Source organism: Caretta caretta, chromosome 3 (assembly GCF_965140235.1).
Source record: "Caretta caretta isolate rCarCar2 chromosome 3, rCarCar1.hap1, whole genome shotgun sequence".
Lineage (NCBI taxonomy): Eukaryota > Metazoa > Chordata > Testudines > Cheloniidae > Caretta > Caretta caretta.
In genome coordinates this window covers 143,212,421-143,233,328 of record NC_134208.1, presented here as the reverse complement: position 1 = coordinate 143,233,328, position 20,908 = coordinate 143,212,421, and the positions used below count along the sequence as shown (strand labels likewise).

General features: G+C 39.4%; 1 protein-coding gene across 6 annotated transcripts in view; it reads right to left on the bottom strand.

Annotated features, from left to right (window-relative positions):
• CNST (consortin, connexin sorting protein) overlaps nucleotides 1-20,908 on the bottom strand; it is a 100,203-nt gene that overhangs the window by 46,604 nt on the left and 32,691 nt on the right. The window lies entirely within an intron of this gene.

The window sequence follows — 20,908 nt, the reverse complement described above, 5'->3', positions numbered from 1 at the left end:
GATGCAGGACTCTATTTAAGAAACACTAACACACTTCATGCATTTTTTCATAGTTATAACTAAAGGGGTGCTGTGGTCCAATTTGGAAAAATATTGAACCAGTTAAAACTGTTCTACATAATTCAGAAAGAGATTAGTGGCCTGAATGACTTCATATAGCGAAGGCTATGACACTTTCTATAGTGATCCTGATTTTGACCCCTTTGAACATTTTCTAAAACTTCCTTTTGAGAAGTATCAGGTGTGGCCTTGGTCCAAAGAGGCATTTTTGTTGTTGGAAGTTTGAGATTGATTAATTTCGGAGACCTGGCACTTAAAAGACTTCTAACTTTTTGGTGGGCTCGTAACTCAAAAATGGCTTAGTTTAAAAATTTCAAAGTTGTTTTGAACATTAGCCTTCATAAACAACAGGCTGATGGCATTTACTATGGCTGATGGCATTTCCCCCCTCCTCTCACTATTAAAGGGCCCCTTCTGACACTTTGGGAGCAACATGAAGGACTCTGCAGATGCAACTTCCCTGAGAGGTTCTGGGGAAGTTAAGAGCAATATATAATTGCAGAGCTTGTAAATTCAGTTTGATAAATAGCTATGATTATTTAAGCATTAAGAAGTTATTCACAGTGCATAAACAGCATTTATGAACTCTGCAGATGGCAGGACTTGTAGGAGAGAGAGATACAGTTCCCTCACACAAATTCCATCAGCACTGCATCTCACTTATGTTCAATTCCCTGCTAAACTAGGAAGGAAACCGAGCAGAGATCTCCTGGTTCCCTACGTTAATATCTCACCTCATCATTCACTGGAGCTGGGTGCCTTTAAGTTCCACAAAAATCTTTAGGAATTTGGTATTTAGCAAGCTCAATTGTACATTTATAATAGCTAAAAACTTTGTTTTATGGCCCACTCGCTGAAATAAATTATATAAATAAATAAACCAGGTGCAAATTTGAATGTAGATTAAGCCTTAGCAAGGCAACCAATTCCTCAGCTATCCTAGCCACATTCTAAGTTTGAAGTCTGCAATTTTTGAGCTATTAAGTCTCTCTTTATAAATGGAAAGATTAGTTTTTTCCTTCATCAATAACTCAAACAGCTAAAGAGATTTTTCTCAAACTTTCCAAATTAACAAAACAACCATGAGACCAAGACTCAGCCTAAAAGAGAATAAAATTCAGTCACTGTACTATGCCTATTTTTTCTTTTGGCGAATACAGAACAATGGCTCATCCAATAAGGAGGACACTCTTTGCTTGCATATCCTGCCTTTGGGGAAGGATGGCAGCAGAAATGGAAATTTACACAATTTTTCTCAGAAAGGAGATCCACTTTGGTTTTTGAATCACCCCTCTATGGGATGATTCAAAATAAAAAGGGATTACAGATGGTACCACAGCAGTTACTTAAAAATGCACAGCTAGTGCCACAAATGAAACCTTTGAAGCACAGTTCCAAGTGGACAAATGTCCAAATATAAAGAGAGAAAATTATGATTTGCATGTTTGTTTGTTTTTAAATCCTAGCAAAGAGGTAAAGGGCTGAATAGGCTTGGAGACTAAGCTACCATTCACCTCTTAAATTCACGAGCACACAGAAGGCTTTGGCTTCCATTGCTGCCAATCATTCACGTTTTTCATTAATGTTTAAAAAGTCACACTTAAAATAATTTGAGAAATATGGCAAGTCTGTTGCTTTACAATGACTAAAAGTTATACTCTACATATTGACTACCATAACTTTCTTAAAATACATGCTTATAATAAAACAAGCAGAAAGGCTCTTTGATACTGGAATTAAATAAAGTCTCAGCCATGTACACAACATGACTGATGTAATTTAAAGCAAAACAGATGAGTAATCAGAGTCCTGAATAAATGAGGTCCACAGTAATGACGTATAGACTATTTTTAGTACTGGCATTTAAAAAACCCCCAAAAACATCCCTGAGGTGTTTTCAAAAATTTTTAGGCAACAACTCAAGAAGTATACCTCATCTACGATATAAACTTGAATATATTGATTCATGGCTGGAATGTGCTTCGTAAACTTTGGTCATGGTTGTTTAACTTTCAGAAACCCCTAAAACTGTCTGAAAGCCAGTTTGTGCGAGTTTATGACCTTCTCTATTTTAAAACTGCAAGACTGAGTACCAGCACATTTGGTGGCTGTGCTCCAAGCTGTCACCAGTTCTGTAATTGCTGTGCTCTGACCCTGGTTCCTTCTAAACTTTGGAAGCTGGCAGTTTGCAGGCCCTCCTTGTGTTCTCTGCATGTGGAACCACATAATGGTGGTTCAGGGATAGAGTGTAAAGCTCAAGAAGTGCTGTCTGTGTTCCCACAAGGATCCCTCTTTTCCACGTACAGTTGCTAAACCTTCTTCCCTGCCTAAGTTACTCAAGACAGGAATACTAATAATCTCTATAGGTGGATACATACATGGGGCTTACTGCCCTCCAAAATATGAGTGTAACTTAATACTGCCTCTCCTGTATAAATTTGTGCCTGTGCTTTTCAACTATTAATTCATGCCTGTTTTCAACCAGATTTGGTCCAAACATTTTTACTGAGGGATACATTAGAGATGGAACCAACACTGTTTCAAAAGAATAGTTTTCTGTTCAGAACTTTGTCATGTGATCATTAACTATGTTTTCTCCTGTTTCTGAATATTGCTTTCAACTTCAGCAAACCTTTACTCCCAAAGAAATGTCATACTTCAGACTGCACTTCTTAACTACATATTCTCTAGTTAAAGGTGATCTATAAAGCACAACATGAGCTCTGAGTAAACCATACTCTGCAATTGCTGTCATGGAAAAATGACATTTTAATGAAACCACTGTGGCATCCTTGTTATTAAATTCATTTAGAAAGTATGTTTCAGATCCGCAAGCAGCCATACTGTGACTCACTTTTGGCCAAATTCTACCCTTCAAGTTGCTCCACTGTAATTCTGAAGTAATTCAACTAAAGTCAGTGGAGTTCTGATTTACACCAGTGTAACTGAAGGCAGAATCAGTGCCTTTTTAAGCAGTATATGCCAGAGCCTTTATCTGTGGCTGTAGCATTTCAGTCATTTGTGTATGTGGTGTAGGGAGGCTGCTTGGGTTCCCCTTTTCATTTTTCTCTCCCCACTTTAGAAGTGTTCCCCTTGCTCTCCTGCCCCCAACCTAGGAAGACCAAATGTAACTTCCTAATATTCAAAGAGTTCGTTCACAAGTTCTCCTTATTCTCTGAGGCTGAACTTTCCAGAGTTCTAAACTATTGTTACTTCTAGTGCAAGGAACAGAGCTTAATCCTAATTGTATTTCCATTTGCAAAACTGCAACACATCACTAGTGGATGGTAGCAATGGCCCACATTACAGGCCTTTCAGCGCAAAAACAAATTCATTATAACTAAGTGAAATGTACTTTTAAAAAATTTGTTACATTTTTAAATTAAATGTAAAAATTAACAGCGATCCAATCGCCGAATGGACAGACAATAAGGTGTTGATTCTACAACCAATTTATATTGAATAAGCCTGATGAAATTAATGGGTCTCAGACTCAATGAGAATATACATTCTGATCACTGGTCCCTAACCAGCTAAAACTTCAAATGTGGTAGTCCAAGATGAAAATATGGCTGTCCCAATCCTGAAGCTGTGGTTTCATGCTCTTAACTAAATTTAAATAAAATATTGTTGCTGCTGAGATTGTCTGGAAGCATTTTTCTAAATTCTGCTTTCTCCCTTTAGGGTACTGTGCCTAGGTCTTATTTGTATTCTCTTCTTTTCAGTGTGCCTGACACCCATTTGGTAGTAAGTTTTGTTTTGTCCTTGCTTTAGTATACAACATAAAATGCCCCTACCACCACCTGTCTGAGAATGCAAGTCAGAGCTGCCACTATGAAATATTTTATTTTGGCTACCTAAATAATATTACGGATAATGTCCATCTGTTTTAATATAGATTTGATTATATTGAACAGCACTAGTCTACTCCACTCCTCCACTAGTGCTTCCAGTTGCTGGTGTTAGGAGCACACCGTGACTCTGTCCATGTTTTGTTTCCTGGTCCTCGTGCAATACCTGGGTAAAATGGTCTAGAAAATGGTCAATTTGTTTAGTGCTATAATGGGCTGATGCTTTTTTTTTTTTTTTTTTTTTAAATCAGAAGGCCTTTGTTTAGATTCAAAGTAGTCAAACCACATAAACAGTGGTGGTTTTAGCCTGGTGATTCTGGCATCCATATTTTCAACGGCATCTTCAGACATATCTAGATAGATCTGATTTCTCTGCAGCTTTACTTTTAGAGACCCAGAAGTCTTTACTCCATCAATTTGCCAACACAAAAGATAAGTTTTCACACATAAGGACCAAGTTTATCTTTCACTGCAGTGATGATCAAGTTCATCAAGACACAAAATGTGCTCATCTTCATCTCCCCACGAATGCCTTTAACTTCAGCTGCATCAGTCCCTGACTCAGTTTCTGCCATATATTTCAACTAGGTTATATTCAAATGATGACCAGTGCCTTCAGTGCTCTGGTTTGATTAGAACTCAGCGTTCATGATGGATACCTCCCAAATAGTTCAGTTACAGGCAACAACTTGCAGTAGCTGTCATCTTTTGGGACTTCACTGGTATATAGTGAAAATGTATTTCAAAATAAATTCAAACTTGTTAAAGATAAGGATATTTTCTGAGGTCCATGATAGCAAGTTCAAAGTTGTAGTTGGCTAAGCACACCACACTAACAGGAAAAGTGTCTTGTCTAAACTTGGCCTGCACACCACACCGGATTTTAACATTGAGATGGAAGAAAACAAAGTAAGAGAGGATACAGCTGTGGGTAGGAGAATGGACATAAGGAGGAAGGGCAGTATGGATACCAGTCCAATAGGTCACACTGGCAGTAGAATGGCCATGCCTAATCGGGTAAAGAATGTGATCAAAGCCAAACAGCAAAAATTAAGATGTTTGTACACCAATGCGAGGAGCCTAGGTAACAAAATGGAGGAACTAGAGCTACTGGTGCAGGAAGTGAAACCAGATATTATAGGGATAACAGAAACATGATGGAATAGTAGTCATGACTGGACTACAGGTATTGAAGGGTATGTGCTGTTTAGGAAAGACAGAAATAAAGGTAAAGGTGGTGGTGTAGCATTGTATATCCATGATGAGGTAGAATGTAAAGAAATAAGAAGCAATGGAACGGATCAGACAGAGTCCGTCTGGGCAAAAAATCACATTGGGGAAGAAAACTGCTAGAGCCTCCCCTGTGATAGTGCTTGGGGTGTGCTATAGACTGCTGGGATCCAGTCTGGATAAGGACAGAAACCTCTAACGTTTTTAGTGAAGTAAATACTAATGGGAATTGTGTGATCATGGGAGACTAACTTCCCAGATATAGACTGGAGACAAGTGCTAGTAATAATAATAGGGCTCAGACTTTCCTAGGTGCAATAGCTGATGGATTCCTTCATCAAGTAGTTGCTTAACCAACAAGAGGGGATGCCATTTTAGATTTGGTTTGGGGGAGTAGTGAGGATCTCATAGAAGAAATGGTTGTAGGGGACAACCTTGGTTGAAGTGATCATGAGCTCATTCAGTTTGAACTGAATGGAAGGATAAACAAAAATAAATCTTTCAAAAGGGGTGACTTTCAAAAATTAAGGAAATTAGTTAGGGAAGTGAATTGGACTGAAGAACTTATGGATCTAAATGGAGAGGAGGCCTGGGATTAATTCAAGTCAAAGTTGCAGAAGCTATCGGAAGCCTACATCCCAAGAAAGGGGGAAAAATTCATAAGCAGGAGTTGTAGACCAAGCTGGATGAGCACGCATCGCAGAGAGGTGATTAAGAAAAAGCAGAAAGCATACAGGGAGTGGAAGATGGGAAGGATCAGCAAGGAAAGCTACCTTACTGAGGTCAGAACATGTAGGGATAAAGTGAGAATGGCTAAAAGTCAAGTAGAGTTGGACCTTGCAGAGGGAATTAAAACCAATAGTAAAAGGTTCTGTAGCCATATAGATTCATAGATATTAAGGTCAGAAGGGACAATTATGATCATCTAGTCTGACCTCCTGCACAATGCAGGCCACAGAATCTCACCCACCCACTCCTGCGAAAAATCTCTCACCTATGTCTGAGCTATTGAAGTCCTCAAATCGTGGTTTAAAGACTTCAAGGAGCAGAGAATCCTCCAGCAAGTGATCTGTGCCCCATGCTACAGAGGAAGGCGAAAAACCTCCAGGGCAATATAAATAAGAAGAAAACAAAGAAAGAAGAAGTGGGATCGCTAAACACTGAGGATGGAGTGGAGGTTAAGGATAATCTAGGTATGACCCAATATCTAAACAAATACTTTGTCTCAGTCTTTAATAAGGCTAATGAGGACCTTAGGGACGATGGTAGCATGACAAATGGGAATGAGGATACAGAGGTAGATATTACCATATCTGAGGTAGAAGCGAAACTCAAACAGCTTAATGGGACTAAATCGGGGGGCCCAGATAATCTTCATCCAAGAATATTAAAGGAATTGGCACATGAAATTGCAAGTCCATCAGCAAGAATTTTTAAGGAATCTGTAAACTCAGGGGTTGTACTGTATGACTGGAGAATTGCTAACGTAGTTCCTATTCTTAAGAAAGGAAAAAAAAAAGTGATCCGGGTAACTACAGGCCTGTTAGTTTGACATCTGTAGAATGCAAGGTCTTGGAAAAAATTTTGAAGGCGCAAGTAGTTAAGGATGTTGAGGTCAATGGTAAATGGGACAAAATACAACATGGTTTTACAAAAGGTAGATCATGCCAAAGCAACCTGATCTCCTTCTTTGAGAAGGTAACAGATTTTTTAGTCAAAGGAAACGCAGTGGATCTAATTTACCTCGATTTCAGTAAGGCATTTGATCTGATGCCACATGGGGAATTAATAAATTGGAAAAGATGGGGATCAATATGAAAATTGAAAGGTGGATAAGGAACTGGTTAAAGGGGAGACTACAGCAGGTCATACTGAAAGGTGAACTGTCAGGCTGGAGGGAGGTTACCAGTGGAGTTCCTCAGGGATCAGTTTTGGGACCAATCTTATTTAATCTTTTTATTACTGACCTCGGCACAAAAAGTGGGAATGTGCTAATAAAGTTTGCAGATGACACGAAGCTGGGAGGTATTGCCAATTCAGAGAAGGCAATATTCAGAGAAGGCAACACCGGGATATCACACAGGAAGATCTGGATGACCTTGTAAACTGGAGTAATAGTAATAGGATGAAATTTAATAGTGAGAAGAATAAGGTCATACATTTAGGGATTAATAACAAGAATTTATGTTATAAGCTGTGGACACATCAACTGGAAGTAATGGAGGAGGAGAAGGACCTCGGAGTATTGGTTGACCACAGGATGACTATGAGCCGCCAATGTGATATCGCCATGAAAAAAGCTCATGTGGTCTTGGGACGCATCAGGCGAGGTATTTCCAGTAGAGATAAGGAGGTGTTAGTACCGTTATACAAGGCACTGGTGAGACCTCATCTGGAATATTGTGTGCAGTTCTGGTCTCCCATGTTTAAGGAGGATGAATTCAAACTGGAACAGGTACAGAGAAGGGCTACTAGAATGATCCGAGGAATGGAAAACCTGTCTTATGAAAGAAGACTCAAGGAGCTTGGCTTGTTTAGCCTAACCAAAAGAAGGCTGAGGGGAGATAGGATTGCTCTCTATAAATATACCAGAGCGATAAATACCGGAGAGGGAGACGAATTATTTAAGCTTAGTACCAATGTGGACACAAGAACAAATGGAGATAAACTGGCCGTCAGGAAGTTTAGACTTGAAATTAGATGAAGGTTTCTAACCATCAGAGGAGTGAAGTTCTGGAACAGCCTTCCAAGGGAAACAATGGGGACAAAAGACCTATCTGGCTTCAAGATTAAGCTTGATAAGTTTAAGGAGGAGATGGTATGATGGGATAACATGAATTTGGCAATTAACTGATCTTCAACTATTAGTAGTAGTTACTCCCAATGGCCTGTGATGGGATGTTAGATGGGGTGGGATCTGAGTTACTACAGAGAATTCTTTCCTGGGTATCTGGCTGGTGAATCTTGCCCACATGTTCAGGGTTTAGCTAATCGCCATATTTGGGGTCGGGAAGGAATTTTCCTCCAGGGCAGATTGCAAGAGGCCCTGGGGGGTTTTCGCCTTCCTCTGCAGCATGGGGCACAGATCACTTGCTGGAGGATTCTCTGAACCTTGAAGTCTTTAAACCATAATTTGAGGACTTCAATAGCTCAGACATAGGTGAGAGGTTTATTGCAGGAGTGGGTGGGTGAGATTCTGTGGCCTGCGTTGTGCAGGAGGTCAGACTAGATGATCATAATGGTCCCTTCTAACCTTAATGTCTATGAGTCTATATGAATAGCTCCTATTCACTGCTGCACCATCTAAATTCAGGCCAAATAGATTTGATTTTTTTTTTCCCCAGCCTGAAGGAGAAATAGCTTGATCAGTTTTTACAGTGTATGTGTAGAACTTAGTTTGGAAAAAATATGAACAAGAGGATGTATTTACTGTATAATTTATCAAATGCTGCCATGAGTAGGAAAGCTAATATGAATTGCACCAAGCTGTGTATTATCTCAAGTGTACCATACAATGGCATTTTACAGCATTTGGTTACAATTGTGCCAGGACTGATCTTTTGGAAATGCAACAAAATAACTCCATAAGGAATAGGAATAATTCTAGAGTTCTTCCTTTGTAAATTTATGTTCCATAGACCTTACTTTTAAGCAGCTGACACTCATGAATCATCATTGCTATTGCACTGAAATTATGGAGGCTCATCAAATGCAATCTGACTATAAATACCCATCAGGATTTCAGTTCCGTCACTTATAAGCTGCATCATCTCCTTAATCAGTATATCCTGCTCAACCAATTTTGAATATATTAATATTACAGCTAATATTAAACTTAGTATTGCTGTGTGACAATATTCTGCCAATGGAATAGGAAAAGAACCTACAAGAGATTCCGGATTCAAAGCAGATGTCTGAGTTTGAAGATCTGCATTGGATAATTCACGCAAAAGTCTCTAATGTAGCAATACTAGTGGTCACTTGTTTGCCATTCTAAGAGCCTAATTCTAGGGATAGTTTACTGTGAATATATACAGAAACATTTATAATACTTTGTGCTTCTAGAAGCAATGTTCACAGACTCTTAAAGCACTATACCAAAGGCAGATATGATCTCCATTTTACAACCGGGAAAACTCAGTCACACAATGGAAGATGAACTACCCTAAAGTCATGCAGCACGTCAATGGTAGAGTCCCAATGAAAACACAGGCTTCTTACTCCCACTGCATTGCTCTAAGCACCAGACCAAGGAGATGGATACTGTGGTGGTGGAAGTCAAATTTCAGTTTTCTAGGACAACATAATAGCAATGTTTAAAAATAACATACCCATTTGACTTGTCACCTTTGTTTTTAGGGAAATAAGAAAAGGAGATTGACTCAGACCTGAACATCAGTGCTTCAGAAGAGGTGACTTCTTTAAAAGCTTCCCCTCCCTCCCCTATTCCATACGTATGAGTCAAGACCAACTTGCCCATGATTTCTTAACAGGAGAAAAAATATTTATAACTTGCTTCCTATGTCTTTTCCCCTTGACAACTCCCCTTTCAATTTTTATAGAGCCTTCTCTTCCTCTCTCCATGCTGTGTTTCCACTTGGTAGCTTGGTTTCCTATTCTGTTTCCACTGCTCTTATGTGTAGAGGGACACCCAGGTAGTAGAAACAACGAGGACAAAAATACAAAAAAGCTAATTGGATTGTTTTCAGTGTGATAAAAAAAGAAGAAATTCCATTTTATTCAAGCATTTCCCTCTATTTTTTTGCAACAGAAATACTGCTGCATTGTGACAGGGCATGAGAACCAGAGCGTGAAACTGACTAAAACAAGGGGTATAATTGGGGTGAAAAGTAAATTAAAATTTCAATTTTGGGTTTTCATTTTTCATAATCTTAGGTGTTATCAGTAAAATAAGGATTTTGTTTTCAAGCTTCTGATTTTTAAACCTGACTATGTTTCTAATCCTTTGTGGAGTTTTGCCATTTTTGCAGCTAGACAGCTCATTCATCCCTATAGTGGCATTCTATGCCTCTATACTTCTTTCAGCGAATTTAATATATTTATGCTTTCTCTACAAAGCATTCTCTGTTTTTGCCTGATAACATTGCTATTTTATTATGAATATCCTGTTTTACTGCTATTTATTACGCATATCCTGCGTTTTGGAGTCATTTTGTAATAGCTGACTGCATACAGCCTTTAAAGAGAATATGAATGAAAGGGCCAATTTTGCTCCATTGTAGTCAGTGGATGTTTTGCACTCTGTGGGTCTATCAAGAGCAAGTGTGAGACTTGTCAAAGCAGAAAACAGTCTTCCTGGGGACTGGCCCATGCCTACACACTATTCCTAATAAGAATTGAGAATGGCTGTAAACCTTAACTGCCTTCTGGACAAAAGGAAAAAGCTATAAGCTTCACCACTGTTTTCTCATAACGATTTTACTACAATAAATATCAATAGAGAAATATAAAAATAAAACCCTCTTTCAATGCAGAGAAAGGAGGAGAGCACTGAAGAGTGAGACTATATTTAGTTTACCTGCTGGAATAATATAATTTTGTAAGGCACTCAGTACTACGGCAATGAGTCTGGGAGAAAAGCCTAGGATCATAGCTTTTTTTTACCGGGAGGCCTTCCTTTATGGCAAAATGCAAGGGGCGGCCCTGAACAATAGGGGTAAGGGAATTTTTTTCTGATATAATAGGAGGCCACAGCATAGAACTACTGAGCTAGGTAGACTAAACAGGCAGAATTCAAGGGGAGCCAGATCAGGCCATAAGTGAATACCATTTCCCTTTTTCTCCAGTACAAGAGGCTCACTTATAACTGTTTCCCCTAATTCAACCCATTACTTATTTATTTACATTGTTCAAACGTTGTCCTGCCTTTTAACCTACATTCTGATGTTTTACTTCTTGGCCAAACACTAGAGCTGTGTGAGGTATGTTTATACAACAATCTCAAAGCAAGGGGACTAACAGGCAACTGGGGAAAAATTAATATCTGTTCTTTCCAGTTCAAATCTAGGCTGCTGACTGAAATTAAATGAACTGCACTCATTCTGCTCTCTGGAATCAGAGCAAATGCAGAGCCGAAAAACCTCACAGGAAAATGAAACCCACATGTATTTCACTTTATCTGACCAAAAGTGAAAAAAAAATAGTAAGATTAATGTACTGTAAAAAGTAGTTGTTATATGCAGAGCTAGAGCCATTTAGATAAAGAAGCAAGTGCTCCTCGGTTTAGCGACAGACTCCATGACCCAGTGCAATCATGCCAAAGAAACATACTCAGATCTGGCTTCTCCCTAGAAAGATCTCATGAAACACCCCAGCACAACAGACCTATTATAATCATATGTACATTGCTGGTTATTGAAACAAATGTGGTGAACTTGTACCAATTATAGGACTTTGTGTCATGGGCTCCCAAAAACACCCCCGGATAGGTCTATGACATGGCTTGGAACTCTCATAAAAAAACTCTTCAGGATCCTGCACATTCAGACAAACCAAACAGCAGGGCTCTAGTACTATTCTCGATCTTGTACGACTTTGTCAAGGTTCCTTCTCCACTCTGAACTCTAGGGTACAGATGTGCGGATCTGCATGAAAACCCCCGAAGCTTACTTTTACCAGCTTAGGTTAAAACTTCCCCAAGGTACAAATTAATTTTATCCTTTGTCCTTGAAATAACCACTGCCACCACCAAACTCTAACTGGGTTCCTGAAAAAACGGAGTTTGGACACGTCTTTCCCCCCAAAATCCTCCCAACCCTTACACCCCACTTCCTGGGGAAGGTTTGGTAAAAATCCTCACCAATTTGCATAGGTGACCACAGACCCAAACCCTTGGATCTTAGAACAATGAAAAAGCATTCAGTTTCCTTACAAGATGACTTTTAGTAGAAGTAAAAAAAAAGAATCACCTCTGTAAAATCAGGATGGTGAATACCTTTCAGGGTAATTAGATTCAAAACATAGAGAATCCCTCTTGGCAAAACCTTAAGTTACAAAAAAGACACACAGACAGGAATATTCATTCTATTCAGCACAGCTATTTTCTCAGCCATTTCAAGAAATCATAATCTAACACATACCTAGCTAGATTACTTACTAAGTTCTAAGACTCCATTCCTGTTCTGTCTCCGGCAAAAGCATCACACAGACAGACACAGACCCTTTGTTTTTCTCCCTCCTCCCAGCTTTTGAAAGTATCTTGTCTCCTCATTGGTCATTTTGGTCAGGTGCCAGCGAGGTTACCTTTAGCTTCTTAACCCTTTACAGGTGAGAGGATTTTTCCTCTGGCCAGGAGGGATTTTAAAGGGGTTTTACCCTTCCCTTTATTTTTATGACAGACTTCTAGAGGAATAATGACTTACTAATTAAATTGACTGAGATTTCTCTAGAGGTCTGGTGCAGAGGATTCAAATGGTCAGATGACTGTTCCAAATTATTTAGTTTCAATATATCTTTCTACTATTTTAAAAACACTAAGTTTCACTTGACACATCTGCTCTCCACAAATACATCATCTCTTACGCTCAGTTTTTGGTGTGTACTGCTGCTGCCATGTTACATATTCAATAGGTTCCTCTATCCTTACAGCTTCTTTCAAAATTTGTTTCAGGCTATGAGGACTACCTACATTATCCAAGTTAACTCTGGAACTTACTGATGTACTTACTGATTTAATATCAATAAAAATCATCTGTATTATTTGCAAACAGATTATTATAAGTGTTGTCTTAATACAGTATCTACTTGTTAGATTTAGTTGTTCACACTATAGTTGATAAAATATTTTACAGCTGCCTTTATCAGTATACATTTCCAGTGTAAATAAATAGCTAACATAATACAATGAAGAATTCCTATCTTGTGAAATAACAATTATGGCTGTTGCTACAGCCAGATCTTATTTTTATGACATTAAAAACTGAGATGAAACTCATCTAGAGGATTTAGTTTAAGAGGAATATTTTGCTTTACAAGTGGATTGCCTAGAAGATTGCATGTCATTACCTGAGTCTTTAAGGATCAATTTAAATCTGGTCCAAGTTAGAAAACACTAGGAATCATTACCATCTCATCACCTGCAGCTGTGATTTGACTCCCCCATCCACCATTATAGTCAGTCTTGGTCTGATCTTGACCCAAATTTGTGCTCTTGCTTGCCTAATTCCCTTTCAGAAAACCATCTCATTTCCTTCAGCACTGCATTTCCCTCAGTTGTCCTCCACCCTCTCATGATCTTTTTATGACCTCTAAGCCATCAGCCTCTCAAATGTCCCGAACTCCTACATCTGCACTTGCAATCTTCACCTTAATCAACTTCAGGGCCTCTACTCTCAACCTCCCAGTCCTAGCTCACTCCTTGCATTCACTTGTGTTATTCCCACTCTACCACTGAATGCATCTAAAGGAAGTCCAAGGACCACATCAAATTTCTCGCTACACATTTCTTCTCATGCTCTGTAGTCTTCCTCGCTAAACAACTCCACTTTGCTTATTTGATTAAGTCTTGCTCTTTCCCTCACCACTTCTTCTGCACCTTTGACTTTTTCTCCTCAAAATCCTGTCTCCCCACCCTAAGGAGGGTTGTGAAAAAAACAAACAGGATTTTGTTTGTTTTGTATTTCTTGTGAATTTTTTGTTCATTTTTTAAAAACTGTCGCTTTGAAGTATTTACATTAATATTCCTCCTACTGGAAAGATTAGTGGGTGGAACCGACTCTCACTGGATATTAACAAGAGGGGCAAAGTACATGGAGCTGTGAACTGTTAGGGAAGACTTGGTTTGACAGAATCAAGAAGCTTCTGGAAAGTGAGAAGATATAATCCAATGTCATGATTCTGTGTAATGATAGCTAGCTCATAATACTTTTAATTTTTCACTATTGTATTCACTACGGGGCTGTTTCTCATTCTAACTGTTGTAAAACATGAAAGCTGATTATCAACACTACAGTTCTTAGTGATGATCAAACATTGATGTATGAATTTAGTATTAGTAGAGGTAAGTATTTATATATGCAGGTACCTAAAGGATTGGGGCCCCATTGTGCTGGGTGCTGTACAAACACAGAAGAGAGACAATTGCTGAAGAGTTTACACTCTAAAGTCACAAACATATAAAGGGTAGGGAAACATGGATACCCCACCCAAACAAGTGAATGTGTGGAAGAATGGGAACAGATTTTTTAGTTACATATATTGTAGGGTTTTCATTTCTTCCTCCCCACCACCATCCAGAAAGGTGTTTCCCCACTATCAGATTGGTGAAAGCAGCAACCTGATGCTCAGGATATCACCATTTTCTTGTAAGTGAAAAGTGATGAGATTTGCCATGACCAAGGATACAATTTTGTTATGGAGATCACAGAGATAGGAGGGTCCCAGATCGTGTGCTGCAGCCCGAGCCTGAATGTCTACACCGCAGTTAAACAGCCCCTTAGCCTGAGCCCCACCAGCCTGCGTCAGCTGGCATGGACCAGCTGTGGGTGTCTAATTGCAGTGTAGACATACGCTCAGCTATCTAGCTCTTCCAAGCAAGAGGAACAAATCATGACATTTGGGAACACAGTGGTTGGGGTGAATGGGAGAGATGAGGGGAGACTCCCAGAAAAGCTTGGGGGTCCCTGGTATGAGGAGAGAACATACAGTACTTATAGAATCATGTGACATAAAATAATTGAGTTAAAGCTTTTCCTGATAAACAAAATGAACACTGTACATCCCTCTGACAGATTATGAGGTCCAGAATATATATTCTTTATATTTGATGCCACTTTAGATACAGATAATGATAAATTTGCCGCAACACACTTCAATGTCAGACATCATTGTCCTCCCAATTTCATCACTGTCAATAACACTCTGGAATCAGCCTCAGGGCAGTTTCCCTTTCATGTTTGAGAAGAAACAGAAATGGAAATTGATTAAAAATTGCATAGATCTCAATTTCACTATCCATAAACTTGATTTTTCACCTTACAAGGTGATGCCATGAATATTAAATGAGAATTTGACAAATTACAGTGAAAATTTAATAATACTTTAATATACAATAAATATCTTCACATATAAGAGGATTAATTTCAATACAGGGAATGAAAATTACACCAGTCTAAGGTCCAGGACTTGATATTATCATGAACTAGTGGTTGAAAACAAAGTGTCAGCCCTTGAACTGATATGCCAGAGCATAGTGATTACTATAACCGCAATACTGAACACAGATACAGGTAGATGAATTATTGTAAAATCCTTAAGTTTAAAGAATTCCTTTTATTTCATTGTCATTTTCAATGAGTTGTTCTTTACTAAAAAGGGACCGCACGAGTGACATCAAGGAGTTCCATGTTTATGCCTCAGTGATTTTCAGATCAAATGTGCTTGAATTAAAAGAAAAAAGATGCTTCTTTTTCTAACTGACAACCCTGCATGCATTGTTATCAGCAATATAGGTTCTGCAAGCCAAATTCTAACCTTAGTGACACATGAGCAACCTGTAGTTGTCACTGAGTTTGTAGAACCCTTAGTAAACAATTCTGTTGATATACAGGAAGCAACAGAATCCAGCTCACACGACTGTAACTGTGTTGGTTCTTCAGAGCTAGCAGAAATAGCAAGTTTTAAAAATATATTAAATAAAATAAGCAGCTATGACTCTGAATACTTATATTGCTACTTTTCAGAGTAGAACTGCATTTTTAAAATGTAGCAGACTTGCACACCTTGTGCACCAGAACCTGTGAAATCAACCATACGCTACAGCAGGGGTGGACAAGGTGCAAAGGAGGCAGAATTTACCAACGTACATTGCCAAAGAGTCACAGTAATACATCGGCAGCCCCCCATCAGCTCCCCCCTCCCCCGCACTCCCAGGGCCTCCCACCCACCAGTAGCCCCACCGATCAGCGCCTTACCTCTCCCTGCCTGCACCTCCCAATCAGCTGTTTTGATTAGCTGTTTTGTGGCGTGCAGGAGGCTCTGGAGGGGAGGGGGAAGGAGTGAGGGCAGGGCAGGCTCAGGGGAGGGGATGGGAAGGGGTGGAATGGGGGCAAGGCCTGTGGCAGAACCAGGGAGACCCCCCCAGCACATTGGAAAGTTGGAGCCGGTGCCTATACAAGGAGTCGCATATTAACTTCTGAACAGCCGCATGTGGCTTCAGAGCCACAGGTTGGCCACGCCTGCTCTAAAGGCTTGCTCTTTTATATTTACACCACAGTGATGACACTTTGAACACTAACTATAAATACTAAGCATTATAAAACTTTAGGAGGAGTCACAGGAATTTGCCCCTCTGAAAAGAAAAAAGTTGAGGAGAAAAAAGATGAGAAACAAGATTTCTCAGGTCCTGCAGTATTCTGTACACCACAAGTTTGTCTTGAAGCTCTGCAGTTCTCTCTTTATTATTTAATTTCCCCTTACTTTCTGGGAACAATATGCATCCCTAGCTAGCATGTGCTTTACACACTGGAATAAATGAACTGGGCCTTGGGACCTTTTAGAGATGTTGCTACTTTGGTGGAGCAGTGGCAGTCATGTTAGCTAGGCCCCTTTTCCAAGCGCTCACAAACAGTAAGCGTGACTGTACAGAGATGCCATGGAAGGTGCTCCTTCACTCCTCCTCTACCTCCCACCTTATTCCTCATACAACACAAGGCATCATTTTGCCTTCAGTAAATATAATCCTTTTAATATTTTCGCTCTCGTTCAAATTTACTATCGTTATCATTCAGTGAAAAAACCTCTAAACCTGCACTTTTTAGCTTGGTGCAAGATCCAGAGTACTAATCAAGTAAGAGCCACTTTTCACAAGAAAACTGTTTGAAATGGAAGTTTTAATTAAGATTATGTGTTCTACGTTATCTGCTGTAGACATATTGCAATTTCTATGGGATTCCATAGCCCAGTGTCTGAGATTTTAAACTAGTTTCCATCCTGACTCAATATTTGTCTTTTCCACGACCGTTTAAACATTATTTTAAAGCATTTTATTTAAATACTTAAGAATATGTTTTCTTCAGATTGTTTTAGGGTGATCAGATGTCCCAATTTTATAGGCATAGTCCCAGTATTTGGGGCTTTGTCTTATATAGGTGCCAATTACCCCCCAACCCCTGTCCTGATTTTTCACCTTTGTTATCTGGTCACCCTACATTGTTTCCGTAGTATGGCTGGCTTATACTGGGCTCTCATGCTGTGAGGATCAAAAATTATTTCACTTTTTAATTATTTTGTTCTGTGCCTTGTTTGTTATGCTTACTTGGCACAGAGGCAGTATTACCTCTGCTGATTCAGGCTGCTGGATATTTTTTACCGCCCCACAACCTCCAATAGGATGCTTTCATGTATTCCATACATTGTTCAAATATTTATTTTACATCAGTCAAGTTTGTGAGTATGTAGATTTTATACAAAAGGATCTAAAATAGTTTATGTCATGGAATGAATTGCAAACACAACTGCTTGCCCACTGAAGTAGCAGCTAAATTTGCAGCTGGAAAAGGTGGTAGACAAAGTATTAAAGAGAAGCCATTTCCCTCCCAAAATCAAATCAAACTGCTTTGCAGCAGCTGCATATCACATTTTAGTTTAACTACACAACCTACTCTAGCTTGGCTGGAAAATCAAGCTGTTTCTTCGTTTTCTGACCAAAAAAAATAATTTCTTCTGAAGTACTTGAGGTAGTCAAAAAGCTCAGTCCCCAGCCATCAAATACCTTTGACCAAAGCATAAAGAGATACCACATTCAAAGTATGGTTTAACCTTAAGCATGATATGCAGTGCATTTCTCCATGGTCCCACTAGCTTCTCACAAGGCACTACTTGCGTTACTGACATCAGTCCATTGCTTACCCTGACAGGCAGATTAGTTCTACTGCTGTGTTAAGCCTGTCCTCCTCCTCCTCCCATTCCCCTGTCCTCTCCTCTCACAGCAATTCAATTCTGCTGCTCTGCTCAACTCCTACTCATCCCCTTAGCCTGATGCAGTTCAGCTAACCTTATTTCACTTTTACCAAGTCCCTCCCAACCTCTTATTTGATTGGCAGCTCATTGCTGCGTCTCATGTCACTCAGCCCACACCAACCTCCCCTGTTGCCTTTATACAGACACTTGCCCACATAGCACTTCTACTTTTTCCAACTTTTCTGCAATAAGATTTTTCCAAACCTGGTCTGGATCCAAATGTAAATCACTGCTGTGCTTGAGTACACCTTTATTATCTGCCATTGGCCTCAAAAAGAAAAGTCAGAAAAACCCAGAAACTGGAAAAAACAAAGCCAGAAAAAGAGAGAGAAAAATACAGAAAGGTGAGGAAACGAACCATAGGATGATGGGAAGAAAAACAGAGAGAAGCTTAGGTGGACAATCCCAGGGAAAGAGGAAGACAAGCAGAAACAACCTTGATGATTCTTAGTATTCCACATTTTTTTCACTGAGAATTTCATCTGATTCAACTTTAGAGGTAAGCTACCAAAATTTAACCTCTGTCTAAAATGGTAAGGTAAGCTCTGTTTATCCTTTGACTGCATGCTCCCTGGGACAAGGTCCCCCCCACAAATCATTCTTTCTGGAATGTTGGAATGCTTGAAGTACATCACAGCATAAACAAATGATTAATAATAGTAAATAATAAACCTGTTGGTAACATATCCTAGATTACTGCTCAATGTGTTTACCCTGTCAACAGACTTAAAAGAAAGGAACATGGGGTAAATGAATTTATTTTAAAAAATTTATGAGAGAATTGCCTAAATATTCTCTCTCTAGATATGAGGACAGAAGGCTGTTTGGGAAGGAACAGCATGCTCTGCAGCTGACAATGTCTCAGTATCTGAACAGCTCACAGCATCTGCAAGAAGAAAAGGAGTACTTGTGGCACCTTAGAGACTAACAAATTTATTTGAGCATAAGCTTTCGTGAGCTACAGCTCACTTCATTGGATGCATTGAGCTGTAGCTCACGAAAGCTTATGCTCAAAAAATTTGTTAGTCTCTAAGGTTCCACAAGTACTCCTTTTCTTTTTGCGAATACAGACTAACACGGCTGCTACTCTGAAACCTGTCATTATGCAAGTATCTGCAAGGAGTTCTGTTACTACAAAATTCTTAAATATTTTTATAAACGTAGGGAAAATCCCAGACAAAGTAAACTTTGTTAATTAAGAATGAAGGCTGAAAGAATCTATCAGTTATTTCAGCCGAAGGTCCCTTAAATCAGTGGTTCTCAACTAGGGGTCTGTGAGCTGGTTCAGGGGGTCCGCCAAGCAGGGCCAGCATTCAACATGCTGGGGCCCAGGAAAGAAAGATGAAGCCCCACCGCATGGGGTTGAAGCCTGGGGCCCCAAACCCCACCGCATGGGGCTAACACCGAAGCCTGAGCAACTTAGCTTTGGACATCCCCCTATGGCATGAGGCCCCAGGTAATTGCCCTGCTTGCTACCCCCTAATGCCAGCCCTGGCTTTTATATGCAGAAAAACAGTTGTTTTGGCACAGGTGGGCCATGGAGTTTTCATAGCATGGGGAAGGGGCGGGGGAGGGACTCAAAGAAAAAGGTTGAGAACCCCTGCCTTAAATGAACATTACCATTTTCTTAAACACAAAAATTTAAAAATCATGAAATTTCCAGGTATAAAGGATCCATTTTGCAAGCACACACACACACAATCATGTAATCGAACGACCACCCGAAACACGAACTATTTTATCCATCCATACACAAATTAAGTTCATTAGCGACCACAAAAAGTGTTAATACTTCCCTTTTACTTTTCATTAACTTGTGTGATAGAAGGATAAAGCTACCTCAGATTTTCTGGTTGTTCTCAGAATGGTGTCAGGGGACAGAATTAGTTATTTGGGTGATCTTAATTGACCATCTGAACACTTTCAGTCATTCAGGGCTTGTATTTGTTTTAGGGCGGTCAAGCAATTAAAAAAATGAATCGCAATTAATCATGCTGTTAAACAATAATAGAATACTATTTATTTAAATATTTTTGGATGTTTTCTACATTTTCAAATATATTGATTTCAATTACAACACAGAATACAGTGTACAGTGCTCACTTTATATTTTTTATTACAAATATTTGCACTGTAAAAAACAAAAGAAATAGTATTTTTCAATTCACCTAATACAAGTACTATAGTGCACTCTTTATCATGAAAGTTGAACTTATAAATGTATAATTATGTACAAAATTAACTGCATTCCAAAATAAAACAATGTAAAACTTTAGAGGCTAAAAGTTCACTCAGTCCTACTTCAGCCAATTGCTCAGACAAACAAGTTTGGTTGCAATTTGCAGGAGATAATGCTGCCCGTTTCTTGTCTACAGTAAGACAAGCGTTCGCGTGGCACTGTTGTAGCCGGCGTCACAAGATATTTGTGTGCCAGATCCGCTAAAGATTCATATGTCCCTTCATACCTCAACCACCATTCCAGAGGACATGACACAGCCCCATGCTGAAGATGGGTTCTGCTCGAAAGCAATCGAAACCAGAGTAGACCAACGCATGTTCATTTTCATCATCTGAATCAGATGCCACCAGCAGAAGGTTCATTTTCTTTTTTGGTGGTTCGGGTTCTGTAGTTTCCGTATCTGAGTGTTGCTCTTTTAAGACTTCTGAAAGCATGCTCCACATCTCGTCCCTCAGATTTTGAATGGCATTTCAGATTCTTAAAACCTTGGGTTGAGTGCTGTAGCTATTTTTAGAAATCGCACATTGGTACCTTCTTTGCGTTTTGTCAA